The sequence below is a fragment of the Mustela erminea genome, chromosome 17 (assembly GCF_009829155.1).
Source record: "Mustela erminea isolate mMusErm1 chromosome 17, mMusErm1.Pri, whole genome shotgun sequence".
Taxonomy (NCBI): Eukaryota; Metazoa; Chordata; class Mammalia; order Carnivora; family Mustelidae; genus Mustela; species Mustela erminea.
Genome location: NC_045630.1, coordinates 1,641,022 through 1,657,233, shown reverse-complemented (window position 1 = coordinate 1,657,233; position 16,212 = coordinate 1,641,022). Strand labels below are relative to the sequence as shown.

The following is a 16,212-nucleotide window of genomic DNA, read 5'->3' as shown; positions in this document are numbered from 1 at the left end:
TTTATTTGCCAGAGAGAGAACAAACACAAGCAAGGGGGGCTGTAGGCAGAGGGAGAGGGAGAAGCAGGCTCCCCGCCTAGCAGAGATCTAATGAGGGGCTTGAACCCAGAGTCCCGGGATACTGCTGAAGACAGACGCCCAACTGACTGAGCCATGCAGGTGCCCCTGTCATTACTTTTTTAAAGATTCATTTATTTAGGTGCGCCTGGGTGGCTCAGTGGGTTAAAGCCTCTGCCTTCGGCTCAGGTCATGATTCCAGGGTCCTGGGATCGAGCCTTGCATCGGGCTCTCTGCTCAGCGGGGAGCCTGCTTCCTCCTCTCTCTCTGTGCCTGCCTCTCTGCCTACTTGTAACCACTGTCTGTCAAATAAATAAATAATAAATAAATAAATCTTAAAAAAAAAAAAAGATTTATTATTTATTTATTTATTTTAGAAAGTGAGAGTGGACGGTGGGGCAGAAAGGGAGACAAAGAAGCAGGAGCGTGACTTTGGGCTTGATCTTAGGCCCCTGAGATCATGACCTGAGCCAAAACCAAGAGTCGGACCGTCACCTGACTGCACCACTCAGGTACTGCTGCCGTTACTTTTTTAAAAGTACATGCACCTGAGAGGTTAAGATTAAAAGGCCTATTGATGACCTCCGTTCCACCGGAGGGTTTATTCAAGGCATTTTGTGCTCTAAATGATAGAGATTGGATACCTGTGTGTTCCACTTAGACATCCTCCTTGTAATTAATACCTTACCCTTGAGTAGTAACACGTTCTAGTTTGGAAAAGGCATTTGTGTACATGATCTCCTTTGGTTCTGGAAAAGGATCTTGTAGTAGTTTTAATGACTTTTTCCATAAGTAGTGCTGATGCGATGTAAGGGGGTTCAGAATGCGAGGTTTGCCCCTCAAGGCTCTACCTCGTCACTGGGAAAATAGCTTCCTTATGGGTTAGTGGGGGTAGCAGCAACCTGACAGGATTACTGTGAAGAAATGAAAGAACATGGGGCTCCTGGGTGGCTCAGTCGTTAAGCGTCTGCCTTGGGCTCAGGTTATGATCCCAGTGTCCTGGGATCCAGCCCCATATTGGGCTCCCTGCTCAATGGGGAGTCTGCTTCTTCTACTGTTGGCCATTCCCCTCCTGTGCTAACTCTCTCCCTGACAAATAAATGAATAAAATATTTTAAAAAGGGGGGGGGGGGAATGAAAGAACATGTATGAAAGTACCTGTCTCATTGGAGATAGAGTAGGGGCCTGAGAAATCAATTCCTTAATCCTTCTATTTACAATTAACTTGTAGCTATGAATCTCAAAATTTCATCAAGGGAACTTTTTTTAAATGTTTCAATCAAAATGAAAACAATGGCAGGCTTTTAAACACTTTCTCCCCTTATTTTTATTTTTTATTTTATTTTATTGTTTTTTATTTATTTGACAGAGATCACAAGTAGGCAGAGAGGCAGGTGGGGGGCGGGGAAGCAGGCTCCCCGCTGAGCAGAGAGCCAGGTGCTGGGGTCTGATCCCAGGACCCTAAGATCATGACCTGAGCTGAAGGCAAAGGCTTAACCCTCTGAGCCACCCAGGGGCCCCCTCCCCTTATTTTTAATTTTTATTTTGGAAAGCTTCTGGGGATACAAAGATGAAAAAGTAATTTCCTGCTCTCAAGGAATTTAAAACTGGGTGATAAGTAGAGATGATAATGTAGATGCCCAACTGTATTACAAGAGAGTGTCAGGTACCATTAACCATCTCCCATTAAGAATTAAAAAGCCTTGTGTCAAAGAGAACAAGGGCTTTGGGGAAATCTAAGCGGCTCTCTGAGGGAGATGGCATTTGAACTGGTCCTGCAAGATCAGTAGGATTTTAACAGAAATTTAGAAAGGGAAACTGTGTAGTGGAGAAAAAAGGCCTAAAGTTATGAGGCCCAAATGTGAATCATCAGCAAGGGCTGATGGTAGAGAGAGGGGTGGTGACAAAGTTGGGAACGACAGTTTGGAGTCATTATCTAATGTGTATTAATTGGAGGTGCGGTAACAATCTTATATTCAAGAGATGTAATCTGGCAGCAGAGTATACGATGAATTTTATGGGAAATAACCACCTAAAAGCTCTAGTCCAATGGCCATTTCAAGTGATTAGGTGTGAGGAGAGCCTTTCTGACACCGCCTTGGAAGAGACAGGACTGTCCAGGTTACTAAGTTAACATTTAAAATGTGTGTCCGTGGGCATCTGGGTGGCTCAGTTGGTTAAGCAACTGCCTTCGGCTCAGGTCATGATCCTGGAGTCCCAGGATCAAGTCCCACGTCAGGCCCTCTGCTCATCAGGGAGCCGGCTTCTCCCTCTGCCCTCGTCCCTTTCATGCTCGCTCGCTCTCTCTCTCTCTTAAATAAATAAAATCTAAAAAAATTTAAAAAGTGCGTCCGTATTTCTAAGGTGGCTTAAAAAGTGTAAATGTCCACCCAAGGTCACGCATCTGTAAAGTGAAGTTGCGTTGGGCTTCTGAATCCCACTCTGCGTTGCACATTGGTCGCTTCGTTCCCTCCCCCGACCCGGATCCCGGCCAGAGGGATGCAGTGCGGGGCCGCCCTAGAACGGCTGAGGGCAGGAGCGTGAGGAGCCCCCGGGGACGAGCTGTGGCTGCAGGGCGAGGCAAAGGTGGGAGACCAGAGGCCCAGCCTTGCAGCCCCTCTTAGCGCCAGAAGCTCAGCGCCCGGCCCCGCCCGGCCCCGCCCGGCCCCGCCCGGCCCCGCCCGGCCCCGCCCGGCCCCGCCCGGCCCCGCCCGGCCCCGCCCGGCCCCGCCCGGCCCGCGCCCGGCCCCGCCCGGCCCCGCCCGGCCCCGCCCGGCCCCGCCCGGCCCCGCCCGGCCCCGCCCGGCCCCGCCCGGCCCCGCCCGGCCCCGCCCGGCCCCGCCCGGCCCCGCCCGGCCCCGCCCGGCCCCGCCCGGCCCCGCCCGGCCCCGCCCGGCCCCGCCCGGCCCCGCCCGGCCCCGCCCGGCCCCGCCCGGCCCCGCCCGGCCCCGCCCGGCCCCGCCCGGCCCCGCCCGGCCCCGCCCGGCCCCGCCCGGCCCCGCCCGGCCCCGCCCGGCCCCGCCCGGCCCCGCCCGGCCCCGCCCGGCCCCTGCGTCACGCCCAAGCGTTGGGGGCGTCTGTGCGGACTCGGGTTCCCGCCCCCCCGAGCGCATGCGGAGGAGACCGGGGCTTTGGGGGCCGAGCCGTGGGCTGCAGTTGACCGTTTTTTTGAGACGCGGCGTGAAAGCCACGCCCAGCCCCGGCGCGAGGGGACGGTCTCGGCTGTGAAGGGCGTCCCAGACGGTTGAAAGCGTCTGAAAGCGCCAACGTTTCAAGTAAGGAAAGGGGCGGGAGCGCTTCCCGGAGGAAAATCCCACACGCCCGAAGAATCGCGGTTAAGAAAACGCACATTCTGTCCCAGATGCTGAAATGTTAACAAAAACTATTTAAGACTTAAAATTTATTTATTTTTAAAGATTTTTATGTATTTGACAGAGACGGCGAGAGAGGGAACACAAGCAGGGGGAGAGGGAGAGGGAGGCCCCCCCAGCAGGAAGCCCGATGCGGGGCGCTATGGGGAGACCCGGGGTCCTGACCTGAGCGTAAGGCAGACGCTTAACCTCGGAGCCCCTCGGGCGCCCCTGGGACTTAAAAGCTTAAAGCCTCTGAGCACACTCGTCCGTGGGGTAGAGCCCGTGTTCTCCGTGTTCTCCCTTTTCTCCATTCAGGCCCCTCCCCCGTCAGCTACCAGGCGGCTCGGCTGGACCCTCGTTCCCGCGCAGGATGCGGGAAATCCCGGAGGACCGAGCCGCGGCGCTCCCCGCGTGCTGACGGACTACGGGCTCGGTCCGCAGTGGGAGATGATCCGAGTTGGCTTACAGATGTGTTCTCATCGCCAACGCCTGCAGTTAACTCCCACTTGCAGTTTCTGATCCTCTCTTGCCCACCCTGAGTTTTTCTTTCCATGCTGGTCTCCTTAAGCATGAGCCGCTCCATGCCCAGAGTCCGAACTCCGCATCCACTTCAAAAGATAGGGATGTGCGGGTGTGCGTACCTACGGCAGAAAAGACTCCAGCCCAAACAGGGACTCGAAGCGGGAGCTAAAGCAGTCTCAGATGAGTAGAAGCCTCTGGCTTTTGCTAGAAGCAGTTTTAAAAAATTATCTCTAGGAGAGCCTGGGTGGCTCAGTGGGTCAAGCATCTACCTTCCTCTCAGGTCAGGGTCCCAGGGTGGTGGGATCAAGTCCCACCTCCGGCTCCCTGCTCAGCAGGAATTGTGCTGCTCTCTCTCCCTCTTCCTTCCCCCTACTTGAGCACTCTCTCGCTCTCTCTGCCAAATAAATAAAATATTTTTAAAAACTAAAAAATTATCTCTAGAGAAAAGCATTTCCTGTTAAGCCCTTGCACCATACACAGGGTGGAATGGGAAATCACAGACAAAAGGACACCTTAATTCTCCATGAGGATCCTTCTAAGAAGTGACATGAAATTCCACCTCACAATGCACAATAAAAATGTACTAATGGAGTTTTCTTGTGCTTGGCAAATGTTTTGGTTCCATGGTCATTTTAACATGATTTCATGATTTTACAAGCATTACGTGTTTACGGTAGGAAATTTGAAAAACAGCAACACGGTGGTTTGCAGGCTCCTAGCGAGCTTCCCAGGTGTCATGTGAAACTGGCCTTCCAGAGGCCACTCCCGATTGCCAGGTGGCAGGTTTAATAAGCGAAGGGAACTCACATACAAGGCTTATCTTGGGATGCTGGAGGATGAGCAGATCCCTGCCCCCACCCACGAGATCTTGTACGTTGACACAGAGGCCTTAGCTGGGTTCAGTCCGGTTACTGTCCAGATCATCTCTATATCACACCCCTATTTCAATGCTGTGTCCTTGGGCAGCTGCTGACAGCAGGCAAGGCAAGCAGAATGCACATTCCAAGGACAGGGGAGGGCTGTGGAGCCTCCAGTTGCCAGGGTCCAGCTCACTGTTCAACCAGTGGTCATGTCCTCTCAGTGACCTCCCTCAACAACAACAAAAAGCATAAGAATAATTACTACTCTTAATAGTTGTCAACTCTAATGCCATATGGATAATTTTTGTCCTCTGGAGGACCCAAGAAGCCACAGTAGAGCAAAAGCAGTTAATAGAACACTTGGTGACAGATAACTCTCAGATCAAATATATAAAACATTATGGTTGGAAATTAATAAATCATTACAAATTAAATACATAATTTAAAAAATCACCGGAGACATAAAGTAACCATGAGTGAGAGTCAGCGGAAACAAAAATTAAGAGTCCTAATGATTTCAGATATTGGAATTATCAGATACAGAGAGTAAAATATGCATAAGATTTTAACTACAAAAGATGAAATCACAAAAAACAAGTAACAAGAGTAACAAAAGTGAAAAGACTGACTTGAAAAAACATGAAGATACATCTTAGAAATTAAAAATGGATGGGGTGCCTGGGTGGCTCAGTGGTTTAAGCCTCTGCCTTCAGTTCGGGTCATGATCTCAGGGTCCTGGGATTGGGCCCCACGTCAGGCTCTCTGCTCAGCGGGGAGCCTGCTTCCCCCTCTCTCTGCAAGTAGGCAGAGAGGCAGAGAGAGAGAGGAGGAAGCAAGCTCCCCGCTGAGCAGAGAGCCCGATGCGGGACTCGATCCCAGAACCCTGAGATCATGACCCGAGCGGAAGGCAGCGGCTTAACCCACTGAGCCACCCAGGCACCCCTAAATAAAAATCTTAAAAAAAAAAAAAAAAGAAATTTAAAATAGAAATGCTTAAGTTCAAATTCAATAGAAAATGCCTCAGAAATTGCTGGTGGGAGTATAAATTGGTAAACCCCTTTGAAGGGCATGTTTTGGCACTGTCCTCTAAAGTCATCGCTACGCACGTGCTGTGACCCAGCGATTCCGCTCCCGGGTACACACCGCAAAGCTGCATTTTCCCATTTGGCAACTGTTAGACACATGGCTGTAGAGCACTAGACATGTAGCTATACAGGAGTGAAAATGAATAAACCAGAGCCACAAGCAACAATTTCAATGAATCTTATGAATGCAATTTTGAGTGAAAGAACTAAGACACACAAGCATATATCAATACAATCCTATACATTCACAAGCAGATAGACTATATTATTAAATCTACATGCATAAGTAGTGCCAGTCTAAAAGAAAAATGATGACTATAAAAGGCAAGTATTCTAAGGAATGGAAGAGAGAGATGATTCCTCCAAAACCATTATAATCAAAGAACCTTCACATTACTTCAAGAGGGTAAATGAGTGACGGTGCTTTCATTCTTTGGAGTAACGGAGACAGACAGACCCATTCCTCCTGTTTCCTGTAGTGTACTCCAAGAGTGTTGAAATGTAGATTTCATTTTTTCCTGAGGAAAAACATTTTTAAAGTGAAAAGAACAGCTAAAAGAGGTTATGCTTTTGTCTGACTACAGCAAAAAATGACTGTTTTATAATGATAACAATGAAAAAAACATGGTGAAAATGGGAAAAGTGAGCTGTGGGTTTGAAACTATTTCAAGAATGCATCTATTGGATCCTAAAGAAGAAAGAGATGCCAAGAGCAACAACTTGAGTAAGGCTACGGAGAATCAACATGTGTCCTACAGATGGAGAAGTCTGGTGTCACTTTGGAAAAGCAGCCCACCACTGCCAGGTTAAGTTCAAAATTAACTGGAGGTTAATTTCAAAATTCATTTAACTGGGATTCATCAGCTGTGCAGGTGTCAGTCACTTGCTCCTGTTGTGGCCATCATGATTCTAGGAATGCATTTTTTCACTGATGCCCACTTGGAGAAAGGGGGGTACACTTTATGCTCTTTTAAATTATTTTATGCTCTTTTAAAAAAGGGTGAGGGCTGGGAATCGCCTGCCGAGAACAAAAGGTGAGAACAGGGGCAGTGAAGGAGAGTAAAAATAGAGTGAGTTTGGGAACAGCGCCTGTAGGGTTCCGGTTCTGCCCCATGCTTGTAGCCACAGAGCTCTTCACTAATGTTGGTGCAGAGTAAGCAGCAAAAATGTGGGCTTTCTGTGAACGCGGCCAATTCTGTGTCCCCATGTTCTTCTAGGAGAGGCCGAACGACCATTATCTGTATGTTATACTAGGAAAGGGTTGTATAAAAATCCGAGTTTATAAAAAGTCACTAGAGATTTCTGGAAATAAACAGAAGTTTTATGTTTATTACTGTTTAATGTGCCTCAAGTCATAGTTAAATTGTAGCGTTCATACAATGGCATATTTTACAGAGATACTGCCTTGCCACTGACTGGTTCAAATCAGTATTAAGATTATGGGTGTCTAGCTACTTCAGAAAAGTCTTAAAAATTCTAATGGACATAATTGCTCACTCTATTTTACTGTGTCCTAAAGTGGATTGGTTGTGGGATATTGTAGCCTCCACCGAAAAGGATGCATATTTGGCCAAGTCATGTTCCTTAGTATCTCACAGCATTTCATTTTTTTAACTCCTCCATTCTTTCTCAGATTTATTCTGCTTCACATGATTACATAGTCTTCAAAAAATGAAAATTATAAACACATCTAGACTATAGCCAAGAATAACTGCACTGGTTTATAACTTGGTGACCAGAAGTTTGCCACAATTCTTGGCACTTCTGTTTTCATCGTACTTCAGACTTGGACAGGTAATGTTATTTTCTCTCCCTCAAGGTCTTCAGATTTAAGTGGTAGAGAAAAAGGAAAATAATTCTCAATTCAATGTGATTATCATTTTATTATACTTAAAAATATTTTTGGTTGTTCAGAATTAAAATATTAACCCGAATTAAATGTATTCTTAACTCTCCTTTAGTTAAACTCCAGCAGTGTCTGCAGTCAACCAAAGGCAGAGTACACTTGATGGGGGAAGTTGGGATGGAGGGAGACACTGGGTTCTTATCATTAAAATATTCTATTTCTGGAAATTTTACGAAACCGTATTTTCACATAAACACATTATCGGGGCCCCTCCTTGAGTCACAGAAGGAGCCTGTGCAGGTGAGAAGCCCTAAAAATTATTTAGCTTCACGGTAAATCTTCCTTTGCTTGAGCCTCTCTGTCTCATGTCTTCCTTTCCCGTAGAGTAGAACTCCTTGAAATCCTGCCTGCCGTCTCTCCTTACTCCCCTCATTTTGTTTAGGATCCACCGTTCCGTCAAACTGCTGTTAAAACAGTGCATCTCGGTCCTCATTGTATTTGACCTGTCAACAGCCCGTGACACAGTGGACAGGACCTTCCTCTGGTTTTCTGGGACGCAACTCCCTCCGGATTCTGTCTCACCAGGAATGTCACTAGTCACTCCTGGGTCTTGTTTCCTGGTTCTTCCTCTTCTTCCTGAGCTGAATGTTGGTCCGCCCTCAGGCTTCCTTCTCTGATCTTTTCCCTCCTCATCTACATTCCCTCCCTGTATGTCTTCATCCAGGCCCACAGCTTGCTTTATTTATTTATTTATTTTAGGATTTTATGTATTTATTTATTTGAGAAAGAGAGAGAACATGAGCTTGGAGAGGGGCAGAGGAAAAGGGGGAAGTGGACAGAGAGCCTGACACACAGGACTGAACCCCAGGATCCTAGGATCATGACCTCAGCCTAAGGCAGAAACAACCAACTGAGCCACCCAGGCGCCCTATGTCCCGTGCCTTTATAAGCCATGTACATACACTGATCACTCTCAAATTTCTATTCTTCAACATAGGGTGGGATTACATCCCAATAAATCCATCATGAGTTGAAAATATAAGTTGAAAATTCATTTAATACATTTAACCCACTGAACATCATTGCTTAACCTAGCCTACCTTAAGTTTGCTCAGAACACTTCTATTAGCCTGCAGTTGGGCAAAGTCACCTAGCACAAAGCCTGTTTTATAATAAAAAAGGTCAACTAACTTTATTGTATTTATTGACACATAAGTATCAATGATTTTATTGATATATGAATGATTTATTGAATGCCATCCTGAAAGTGAGAAACAGAGTGGTTGTGTGGGTACGGAATGACCCTAAGTGTGTTGGTGGTTTACCGTGGTGATCAGATGGCTGCCTGGGACCTGTGTCACCACCCTGCCCAGCATCACAGGAGAGGAGTATCGTACTAATCACTAGCCTGGGAGTTCCCTTTTTTCCTCCACAAAAACAGAAATGTATGGATACAAATTCTCAAAATAGGCCACCTTTTAAAACAAAGTCAATGATTTACAAGAAATCATGAATATAACATGGAACTAATGGATGTGAATCTAATAGAGGGATAGTAGTAATACATCTGAAACGTTCTTGAACTAAATATGTGAAGAGAAGATGATCAATGTCTAAAAAAGCCTTCTTCATAGGCGCCCCAAGAATAATCTTTTTTTTTTTAAGATTTTATTTATTTATTTGGCAAAGAGAAAGAGATCACAAGTAGGCAGAGGGGCAGGCAGAGGGAGAGGGGGAAGCGGCTCCCTGCTGAGCAGGGAGCCTGATGCGGAGCTTGATCCCAGGACCCTGGGATCATGACAGCCAAAGGCAGAGGTTCAACCCACTGAGCCACCCAGGGGCCCCAAGTATAATCTTTAAAAATAAACATATAGTTACAATTCACTATCAGCCATACCATGTTGCATATTTAATGCCTTTTAAACTAATCATAAATGACAAATATGGTACCTGTGAACTCATTAATATCCACATAAAATTGTGAATTTAATTACTATTAAGAGGAAGATTTAAGTCTTTTGATAAAGTAGTGTTTGTTGGATGATAACAAAAATCTGAGAACCATTCCCACAGGTGACCTAGCAATGTTGAGAACAGTGAGATGGTCAGCAGACCTCTAAAGGATGGTACCGAAGGTTCTTGACAGCCTTGCCCTGCCGATTTTCCAGCTTCACTATACCATCCCACACGATTCCCGAACACACCTGCACTGTCGACATCCTCAAGCAGTCTCAGCTTCTATATATTTGCACAATCCCTGTGCCTAGAATGCTCTCACCCCCATTTTTGTCTCTGATTTTCAACTTACCAAGATTAGTTCAAGGGCCACTTTTTATAAGCAGCCTTCCCTACTGTTTCTATATGACCACGTAACACTCAGGTCTGTGTGGAGGTCATTTGTATGTATATATACACTTTAATCGCTTTGAAGCAGGAACATGTTTTGTCATTGTCTCTTAGTACCTAGCACAATACCCTATAGAAGCTCACTGAATTGATTGAATAAAATGGAGGTTTCTAAGTTTTTCTGAGGTTTATATCTTTGGTGGTATGACCTCATGGAAGAAATATCTTTGGGAGATACGGTTTAGACTGCATGTATTCAGAGTTACTGACTAAAGAAAACTCTGGCTTTATTACTGATAAACCTGTGATCTACAGGAATAAAATATATACTGGTGCAGCTCTTAGAAGATGCCAGCCCCTCACGGCTGGTTAGATTTCATAGGCTGCTAAAATTGTCTGCTACGTATGAATATCAACACTTCAGGAAAGAGCCTGCGTCAGTCTGTTAAGGGGCTCCTGTAAGGAGGGCAGGGGAGACTGCCTCTAGAAGTAGAAGTTGCTAGAGTTCAACTCTTCCTTGGAAATTTCCCTATTAAGTCAGAGGTAATGATGATTTACAAACCATCTGAAGGCTGAGCTTGTGGGTGGGTTAATGAAGAGAAACAAAGGAAAAGCCTCGAACCAGAATGGAGACTACATAAGCCCCAGACTGGGAGAAAAATATTTACAAGTTATGTATTTGATAAAAGACTTGATAAAAGAATACATAAAGAATCCTTATGACTCAATAATAAAGCCAATAACCCAAATTAAAAATGGGCCAAATACTTGAATGGACATTTCACCAAAGAAGACATACTGATGGTTAGCAGGTGTATGAAAACTGGCTACATGGGGGAGCCTGGGTGGCTCAGTGGGTTAGGCTGCTGCCTTTGGCTCAGGTCATGATCCCGGGGTCATGGGATCGAGTCCCGCATCGGCTCCTTGCTCGGGCAGGGAGCCTGCTTCTCTCGCTGCCTCTGCCTGCCTCTCTGCCTGCTTGTGTGTACTCACTTGCTCTCTCTCTCTCTCTCTCTGGCAAATAAAATCTTTAAAAAAAATGGCTACATCATTAGTCATTAGGGAAACAAAAATTAATACTAAATGAGTTACCACTATATACCCTTGAGGAAGTTATAATTTTAAAAAGCAGAAAATACCAAGCACTGGCAAGGATATGGATGAACCGGAATTCTCATATGTTCCTGGTAGAACTGTAACAGTACAGCCGCTTTTGGGAAAACAGATTGGTAGTTTCTTAAAAATTACATACAACCCACCAATTCCACTTAGTAATCTAACCAAGAAGAATGAAAAGGTGTCCACACAAATAGGTGAACAAAAGTTTTCATAGCAATGTGATGATAGTCAAAGTAGAAACAACACAAATGTTCATCAACTGGGAAGTGGATAAGCAGAATCTGGTATTACCCATGCAATGAACACTCTTCTGTGATGAAAAGGGACAATAGGAGCACCTGGGTGGCTCAGTCAGTTCAGTGTCGACTCTTGATTTCAGCTCAGGTCATGATCTCAGGGTCGCAGATCAAGCCCGACTGAGATCTCTGTGCTGGGTATGGAACCTGTGAGGGCTCCCTTTCCCTCTCTTGCCCTCCTGCTCATGCCCCCAGGCTCACGGGCTCTCTCTCCCTCCCTCTCTCACTCTAAAGAAAAAAGAACAAGAAAGCACCGAAATACGAATGCTACTATACAATGAATGAACTTCAAAAAACTTTATGCTGAGTGAGAGGGGTCAGATACAAAAGACTACGTATTGTCAGAAAGTAGAATGGTGGTTGCCCTCAGCTGGAGAGAAGGGAAAATAGAGAGTTAATGTTTAATGAATGCAGGGTTTCAGTGTGGGCAGGTGGAAAAGTTCTGTAGACAGAGGGGGAAAGTACCCACTGTGAAATATGCCCACAGCCTTTTCCAAAACAAAGGCCTACTCTTCAGGGAAAAAGACAGTAACAGCCTTATCTTATAAGGGGATGTGCATTTCCTTAACTCCAGCTCCCTCTAGGCTCTCTCTCCTAAATGTGACGAATGAACGGGAAGGTTAACAAACACGTGTGAAGGTCAGGGACAGAGTACTACTAAAAGACTGAGATTTAATCATAAGATTATGATGACTCTCTTCTTACCTTACCACCACACCAATCATGTAATACTGAATTACAACTGAAGGAGAGGCTAGACAGAGTCTCTGAAACAGAGTTCTTACGGAAGCCCAAAGACGAGAGAGCGTGAAGAATACTAGAGGAATCTGAACCATTTGGCACCTGCAGCTGCAGAAAACATTCGACACAGCCCGTCTCCTAGCCGGCTTAATATGAAGTCTCACATTGAAGTTCTCTTTACCTCATGATACATCATATCCACCTTTCAACAACAAAAATGTTTACAGGTCATGCTAAAAGATAAGAGAAAACACAGCCGGAAGAGACAAAGCATCACAACCAGAGCCTGCTTCTCCCTTTCCCTTTGCCCCTCCTTCCCAGCCCCCCAGCTTGTACTCTCTCTCTCTCAAATAAATAAATAAAATCTTTTTAAATAGCACATATAGATTAGGGGCACCTGGGTGGCCCAGCCAACTGAGCAATCGGTCTCCTGATTTTGGCTCAGGTCATGATCTCAGGGTATAGAGATGGAGCCCTCCATCGGGCTGCATGCTCAGCCGGGAGTCTGCTTCTCTCTCTCTCTCCCTGAAACCCCCCACCCATGCTGTCTCTCTAAAATAAATAAACAAATCCTTTTTGTTATTGTGAAAGTTTTATTTATCTATTTGACAGAGATCACAAGCAGGCAGAGAGGCAGGCTCCCTGCTGAGCAGGGAAGAACATTCCAGATAGAGACACTCGCACAGATGGGAAAGAGCTTGACAATGCCTAAGGAACAGGGAGGAGGTTGGTTAGAGCTCTTTGAGAATCCTGCATTAGCAAGAAAGTGATAGGAGGTGAGATTACAGGAATAAGCAGAGGCCCAATTATGCAGAACCTTGAAGTTAAGGTAAGGTGTTTGGATTTTATTGTAATAGTGCTGGAAAGTAGAGAGGGGTATAGTGTGACTTAAATTTTTAAGTGTGTTTTGGTTGCTGACATGAACTGGGGTGATCTGTGTTCTTGGGAGGTGTTCACTCTGCATCTGGATTCGGAAGATAAGATGAATCCATTATCAGCTAATGCTAAATGTACCCTCGCATATCCAAGTTTTGTAATGAGCTTTAACAAAATCGCCAACCTCAGAGAAGAAAGGTATTTAGCCACCACTGCTTTTGGATTGACATTATAAAGCAGGAGGCATTCACCAGGCATAGGCGAGGAGAAAAAAGGTGAAAAAGTTCAAAGTCAACTTTAATGTATGTGGTTTTGAAGGTAGTTTTTCTACATTCGTATTCTTAAGAAAATATAAACAGACACAAGGAAACTGTCTATGTCTTAGCTGTAAAAATGCTATTGAAAACCGGGTCTCTCTCATCACTTACTTCCTACTCAAAATCCTACCTAAGAATTTATTTTAAAAACTAATACCAGGACAACATATTTTTCCTGAGGGACACATGTGACTTTTTCTTTCTCATAAGAGCTTGAGAAAATATACTTTATTTCCTTTTACACTGGCTGCTTAAAATTTGAACTCAACTATAGAAACCGACTCTTAGTGTTAGCAAATTGGCATTCTTGTCTCTATCCACTACTCATTGTGTTTAGGACATTACTGAAAGCAGCTTCAGATCTCGTGGGCGGATGCTCCAAGAGAAGGATATAAGTAGCACAGAGGCCTATGGAGACTTAACCCAAAAGCATTTTTATGACAATCCATTTCCTCACGTATATGAATCAGTGGTTCTTTGCTCTAGCGAAGCCCAGAAGAAGACAGGCTCCTTATCACTACTCATCAACACTACATGCATACCTTAAATAAAACCTTTGCAGTTTAGCTTCTTTTTTATTTTTTTGCTTTTCATGTTCAGTATGTATGTCTGGAAGTCAAGGAACTGAAACATCTAGAACACTGCACTGACAAGAGAGAGCCTTCCGGCATACTTAGTGAAGGGCATTTGTGTTCAAAGGTAGGTGGGTAGTCAGTTTCAGAGGGTAGCCATTTATTAGGCAATGAGACGCCACTTATAAACAGAGGGTTTTCCTGTTAGTGATTTAAACAAGTAAATTCTGTTTGTAGATTTCTCAAAGGCCAACCCTCTGATTCATTTTCTTTTCCATGATAATTTACTGCTGTCAAATCTTTTTCCAGCTCAGGGTTATGAGAGACTGTGAATCACGTACTGAGTAAGCTAGAGAAAGCTAGAGACTCGCAGCAGGAGAGCCCTTGGAACTTTCACCTTCTGGGGTTTGGGTGTACATCAAAAGTGCTGAGCACATGAAACAGGTCCTGAACAAATTTGCTGAACAAATAAAACCAATGATAGTGTGAGCAATTTTTTTTTAATTAGAGCGTTTGTTTTAAGGAATGTATACAGGCTAAAAGTGGACTTGTCCTGCTGCTAAAGGTCACAGGCAAACTCAGGCCTCCAGTTTTGAAGGTGACACACTCATAATAGTAAATTACAGAAAGTCTCAGTTTTGGGGGGAAGTTATATTTCCGTTATAACTATATCTAGGTAAGAGATATCTGATATGTAACATATGTATGTAATGTATATACGTCAAATCTGTATATAATTTTAATAAAAGTCTCAAATGTCATCTCAGTATGGCTTACTCGATTACTTTATGTAAAATTGCCACCCCACTTTCATAACCCACCCCCACACTTCTGACCCCGTCTTGCTTGCGCTGTTTTTGTTCATCATTTATCACCTTCTACTACACAATAGGAATGACTTATTTGGTGTCTTCCAAGGGCAGGTGAGCTGCATGAAGACAGTGAATCTCTAAGGAAAATACTGCCGACACTTTCAAGTAGTTTTTAACTTAACAAAGGTCCAGATGTTAATGTGCTGATTTATTTAATGTGTTGTGCGTGGTGCCTGGCTGGCGCGCGTGTCTCCTGGAAACCGCAGCCTGACCGGTCCTCCGCAGGCGCCGGAGCGGCAGGTGGTCTCGGGATGCTCTGCGCCTGCGCGGGTGCGCTGCGAGAGGCCCGGATGGAGACGCGGCGGCGCGCCGTTGCTATGGCAGCCCGGTCCTGGCCGCCCCGGGAGCAGGTGCTGGGGTCTCCCTCGCCTCCATCCGTGTCCGAGCTCAGAAGGAGGAGGAGAGCAGAAGTGCGCCGGCCGCCCCTGTGACCCCAGCCGCCGCGGCCTACTCAGGCAGGAGGGGGCGGGGGGAGGGGAGGGAGGACGGTGCGGGGCTCGGTGCGGGGCTCGGTGCGGGGCAGGGTCCGGGACACGCCGGGACGGCCGCAGGAGAGGAGGTTAGGCGCGGGGACCCTCCCGCCGGCTCGTGTGAGGACCCCCGCGCGCTCAGTCCTCATTCTGTCACTTGTCCCCTCCACGTTCCGTCACCCCGAAATGGCGGCTTCCGCGGGGGCCCGGCCGCTCGTCAGCGACGGCGCCGGGAGCCCGGCTGCGGGCCCGAGTCCGCAGCGCCCTGCGACCAGGTCCTCACGCCGCGGGGAGGGACGCGTGTGTCGCGGGATTCCGGACGCGGCCGCGGGGCTGGCGGGGCGGCCCGTCGCGGGGTCGGCCGCGCTCGAGCGCTTCTTCTGAGGGGAACCCGCGGCTGTCTTCGACCGTGAACCGGCTGCGTTCGGGGGGCGGCGCGGAGGCCCCGGCGCAGGCTCGCGCGAGGGTCGGTCCCCGCGGGGCGGAGGAGCTGCTGTCCGCGTCTCAGCGCCGCGCGCGGTGCGGCGGCCGCTCCGTCCCGAGCCGCTCGCGCTGTCCCTGCGGGCAAAGCCGGAATGTAACGGCGAACCCGGAGACCGAGTCGGTGGCCGAGACGCTGCGGTTCGCGCGGGACGACCGCGGCCGGCGCCGGGGTGGCGGTGCGGGAGCGGGGGCTCGGGGACCCCGCGACGCGCTGGAGGCGGCGTCGGGGACTTGGTGCCGGGAGTTGCGGCTCGCGGTCTCGGCGTCCCGGGCGGCGCCGGCGGTGCGGGGACGGCGCGTGGCCTGCGCCCTCTCCCGCTGCCCGAGCCGCTGCCGCGGGGGCTCCTCCGCAGTGCGGGCGCCTCGTGCGGCTTAACGAGCCCGGCTTGGGATCCCG

At 47.4% G+C, this 16,212-nt stretch overlaps 1 protein-coding gene across 9 annotated transcripts in view; it reads left to right on the top strand.

Annotated features, from left to right (window-relative positions):
• Window positions 1-16,212, top strand: part of CCDC181 (coiled-coil domain containing 181) — a 54,574-nt gene that overhangs the window by 3,628 nt on the left and 34,734 nt on the right. For 2 of the 9 annotated variants that reach the window (XM_032317932.1, XM_032317927.1), the window contains exon 1: window positions 15,119-15,317. The exons of 1 other annotated variant lie outside the window; for it this stretch is intronic. The gene's annotated coding sequence lies outside the window, so the exon portion shown is untranslated. Of the gene's footprint in view, window positions 1-5,709; window positions 5,729-14,978; window positions 14,998-15,118; window positions 15,318-16,212 lie in introns of those variants that run through there. 6 more of the 9 variants (XM_032317935.1, XM_032317934.1, XM_032317930.1 and 3 more) reach the window with 5 other exon arrangements.